The following is a 5,000-nucleotide window of genomic DNA, read 5'->3' as shown; positions in this document are numbered from 1 at the left end:
CCCACGTTATCAGTTACAGCAATTAGTCCTTTATTGTTCACAGCAATCCCGTCATGATAGTGATAATTTTGCCCCAGTAAACGAAACTCACCCACAACTTCAAGCCCTCGTTGCTTTACTTGGATTAAAAATGGATTCTTGTGGAGTTTGTCACCTTTAAAAGACACCGAAATCTTGTACGCACCTGGAACTTTAGCTACAAATCTTGCCGACAAAGTTCCGTCTTCGTTTTTGCGTGTAATCAAACTTCCCACTTGTTCAGTGGGTTCCACGAGAACTTCTAGGTGAGACAATTTACGGTGCACTTCGCACATGGGTTTAGGACAGATAACCAACTCTGCTTGAACGCCAGCTTGAAAATCTTGAGTCAGAACTTTGATAGTTAACTCATCGGTTGCAATAAGACCCAGGGTTAATTCCTCTACTGCAGCTGCTGACACAAAATTCATATATAACCGGAACTGTTGGTACTGCAGTCTTGTCAAGGTCTTCAAATCGCTTTTCCAAGGTTTTTTTGCTTTCCATGATATCTGAACTTGAACTACTTTGAACCAAGTTGCTGGCAAACTCTATAGCTTGATTTATTTGACTCAGCAAGGACTGTAGCTGATTCTTCGTTTCTTTTAGTTTTTCCAGTCTCGATACGCGTGTCTTGTCGACTGCGATAATGGCCTCCCGCTCGCGTTCTCGAATTTTGGCGATCATTTGGTCAGCTGTTTGGGAAACTTGGCGTTTAGCGGCGTTAGCGTTAGTTTCCACATCAACAGCTGTTTTCTCAAACTGACGAATCACATCACTGCAAAGTTTGCTCTTTTCTTTTATCGACTTAATTGCTGCCGTGAGTTTAGCCTTCTCGCTACCGGCTGCTTTGTCAAGCGGATCAATAGCATGGTTCTTGTGCGGATCCGTAATTACACAAGTGTAACAAACACAGGTCTCGCAGTCGACGCAATAAAACCTCGTTATCTCTCGTTCATGATACTGCTGCGAGCAAAAGGATTGTCGCTTGAGAAGAACCTCGTAGTCTTCTTCTTTAAAGTGTTTTATTGGTCTGACTTTGTGTCCTTCAAACGCCACATTTCTGAGAAGTTCATGTGCATTGACACAATCAGGGCACATGAACGTTCCGCATTCGCTGTAGAAGCTTGTCTCGGCGCTGTTTTTCCTGCAGTTGCCGCAACTGATCTCCTCGCTGCCACCTCCTCGTTTTTGCACCGCGAGAAGATTAAGCAAACTGTTTTAGAGAAATGCAGTTGGCTATTTGTCGAAGCTCTGAGGGACAGCAATTCGCGCCTGGCACTCAGGGCAGCGAAATCTTCCTTGTTGTTGAGGTTTTAGAGCGTGTGTCTTCAAACACTCAAAGCAAAAGGTGTGCAGACATTCTATGGTCTTGGGCTCAGTGAAAGTATCCAAACAAATGGAACAAGTAACATGTTTTTCCAAGTTTTTCAGGAGAGATTCCATCGCAAGTACGACCAAGAGAATGATGATCCAACACACCCTTCTCTATGGTATGTTATTCCGAGAAATATTTGCATTTTCTTTGACAGAATCGTTGAAAGGATACCTTCTGACCTTAGAAAGCGTGACTTTGTTTTCACTGATCCACGACAGAGTTACCTGAGGCTTTTGAATTCGCGATCTGTTGGTGATTGGTAGGAGGGGTTGTTGGATAGGAAAAATGCAGAATAAATTTATGTATACATATTTGTATAAATGCTTAGTGACTGAAGGCCAGACTGAACTAACCATTTGCCATCAATAAGCGCTATTTTAACAAAGTTAACTAAAATTGATTTAATTCCGGAATATCATGTGATGTTACTTGGCGAGAGCTTAAAGGAAGAAAAACAAGGGCACTAGGAACTGAATGAAACACGCTGCCAATGATGTAGTGACTCTGAGCTTCAACCCAGTGATTCACAGAAGGACCCAGATCATCCAAAAGACGATGCACATTCAGAAATCATGACGGCTTTGTCGGCCATAAGTCATTAGGTACAGAATGGTGTCCTTGGTCCGCGACTTCCGAACATGATGTTATATTTCCTCGCTCACTAAAGTACCACCAAAAACAAATCTGTCCAATGATTTCTTGATTATTCTTCTTTCACATCACGAAATTTCGGCTTTCCTGCTCAATATTGGAGATTGTGCGAAATTCAAGTTTGTTGACAGGTGTGTTCATTCGTCTTTCTAGAAAGTCTCTACTTTTGCGGCTCTGTAGATGTGCCATGTCTCGTTCTTGATATTCTTATAAGTCATTCATTAACAGAAGTTAAGTTCGAATAAATTAGCACCATTTAAACATAAATATAACTTGTAGCCCTCCACCCTATGTTTAACAAAATGACATCTATACCCCACCCTACACCATAATTTAATTTCAGTCCTCCCTCCCCCATTACATTTAGAGCCCTCCCTTCAGATAATTATTGCAGAGTCCCTTACTATTATAATTATTTCACGAGAACAACTCAGTTTGTAGTCGAACTTAGAATACCATACAACTTTCATTAAGGAAATGTTAAGAACGTTTGCACATTCAAATCGCCCACAAAAAAAAAGACGACAACAACCGTTCAGCCTCAGCCCCAAAATTAGACTTTCTTACAAAAAGAAAGGGTCGAAATGGAGAAGTGTTCATCGCACTTAACTGGACAGTCTTAAAGACACCCGAAAAATTCAGGTGGCCTCAACGGAATTGGAGCCCATGACCCCCGCCTTTTCCCCTTTTTGTCTTTCATTCCTTTTGTTTCTTGTCTAATGTTTGGTCATTTCATGCGAACAAGTGTAATTGCAACTGGGTCTTAAGGCCCAGTAATACGGGCAACATTTTTCGTGCAACTTGTCGCGCAACAATTTTGCGTTGCAAGTTGAGATGGTTTGTTGCGCGTATTACCACCTTCTTGCGCAACAAATTTTTGTGTCGCAAAAAGTAGACGTCACTTTTACTTTTTGCAACATGAAACTTTGTTGCGCAAGAAGGCAGTAATAAGCGCAACAAAGTTGCGCGACAAGTTGCACGAAAAATGTTGCTCGTATTACGGGGCCTTTATTGACGCACGACATCAGTCTTGAGGATCTCATTTAAAAATATATATTGCAACTTAAGAGGCGGGATTTCCTGTTCAAACTAATTATAAACTGAGCCTGCAGTTATAGAAGGTAGATATTGCAAGTCAACATTTACCTTTGTCAAAAGCCTGCAAATAAAGTGGCCAGCAAGTCACACATTGAATGAATATTGAATTGAAGTACCCAGGATAGGACACGACAATCAATTAACGGGACGGAAGTACGTACATTCTTTTTCGAGCAATGAGTTAGTTTTTTCACGTCTCACACAACTTTTATTACTAACAAGGGCTCTGATCCGGGGCCGCGACCTCTGTCAGAGTAGCCCGATGATCAACTAGTCGAGCCAACCGATGGCGCAGTGGTGAGTGCACACCTCGCAACAATGTGGCCCGGGTTCGATTCCCAGACTCGGCGTCATATGTGGGTTGAGTTTGTTGGTTCTCTACTCTGCACCGAGAGGTTTTCTCCAGGTACTCCGGTTTCCCCACTCCTCAAAAACCAAAATTTGATTTGATTTGCGTTAACTTGTTAATTTCAATTTACAGTGTCCCCGATTAGTGCTCTACGGCGCTAGAAGATTAGACACTTAAATAAAGTTCCTTTCCTTTCCTTTTATAGGCGGATAAAGTGCTGTTTTCGATTCAAAGTTCAATTATATGAATCATTTTCAAAACAGTATGTTAAGTAAGATGTGTTTTTCGTAAATCTCGACTGAGTGAGTACATACTATATCGTCATTGTTGGGCTAAGTTATCAGGTGAAACAATAAGCGTTAAATGCAAACGACACGGCTTAGGCGCTTGAGTAGCTGCACATGCCATTAACTATATCTCGTGCTATAGACAATGGGAGATCGGTTATTTTACTGCTGTTAGATCTGTCGGCAGCGTTCGATACTTTTGATTTGATTTTGATTTGCTCTCACGGTTGTCCCAGATGTATGGTTCCTGTGACAGGGTTCTCGACTGGTTCTCATCCTATCTTTCAGGTAGAAGTCAGTTTGTAAGTCTTAATGGAGGCTCATCAGCAGAAAGAGATCTACCTTATGGAATCGGGAAAGGGATCGGTTCTAGGGCCGCTTCTCTTTCTACTTTATACTGCTCCACTTGCTGATGTCATCTGTAAACATGACATGAACTACCATCTATACGCAGACGACACCCAATTTCAGTCCTCAGTAGTCCATGAAGCTGAGGCAGCCAAAGCTAAGATGGAAGCTTCTATCCAAGACATGTATGCCTGGATGTCATCCAACGTGCTCAAATTGAACACTGACAAGACTGAACGGCTTGTTCTAAATGCAAAACATCGATCTTGGCCACTCATTACATCTGTTTCAGTATGTGATAACGTCACCATGCCTTCAATAAGTGCACGTTAACGATTGCCCCAGTGTTCGACTGGCGTCATTTAAGTGAATACACAGATCGAAAGTGATTGTCGTATGTAGCCGTTTAATTTTACAATTTAACTGAACTGAGTTGTTGTCACTTTGCAAAAATGGAAAACTGTTGTGAAATTCACATAAAAGGGGAAAAAGAAATGGAACTATATTTAAATCATGTGTAGTCTTCTAGCGCTGGAGCACGGGGGCACTGTAAACTGAAATCAACAATTAACACCAGTCAAATCAATTGGTTTTGCTAGTGTTTATCCGGTATCCATCGTTTCAACAACTAGGGCCTTGGTCTGATTTACACAAACGTCAGGTGTAATTTCCGTAATTAAACTGTTGCGTATTACAAAAATAACCAATCGACATGAAAACACACGTTTATCAGGTCATATACAAGAACCTCTTGGCTTGAATATGTGATAAGCACCGCCGCTACTAGTTTTTGGTTCTCACACACATGATGATGAACCGCCATGTTTTTTGAGGCTCAGGTAGCCTGCATGGCTGGCGGGATATTTTATCG

The 5,000-nt window shown here is 41.6% G+C and overlaps 1 protein-coding gene and 1 pseudogene across 3 annotated transcripts in view; both read right to left on the bottom strand.

Moving 5' to 3' along the window:
• LOC138060503 (E3 ubiquitin-protein ligase TRIM71-like) overlaps positions 1–1,595 on the bottom strand; it is a 2,646-nt pseudogene extending 1,051 nt beyond the window's left edge.
• Positions 1,596–4,842: 3,247 nt separating this feature from the next.
• LOC138060099 (zinc finger protein 420-like) overlaps positions 4,843–5,000 on the bottom strand; it is a 9,421-nt gene continuing 9,263 nt past the window's right edge. For all 3 annotated transcript variants that reach the window (XM_068905805.1, XM_068905806.1, XM_068905807.1), the window contains one exon: positions 4,843–5,000. This exon is cut by the window's right edge and continues 2,094 nt beyond it. The gene's annotated coding sequence lies outside the window, so the exon portion shown is untranslated.

Source organism: Montipora capricornis, chromosome 8 (genome assembly GCF_036669925.1).
Source record: "Montipora capricornis isolate CH-2021 chromosome 8, ASM3666992v2, whole genome shotgun sequence".
In the NCBI taxonomy this organism is placed as follows: Eukaryota; Metazoa; Cnidaria; class Anthozoa; order Scleractinia; family Acroporidae; genus Montipora; species Montipora capricornis.
The sequence above is the reverse complement of the archived record's forward strand: the minus strand, read 5'-3'. Positions and strand labels throughout refer to the sequence as shown.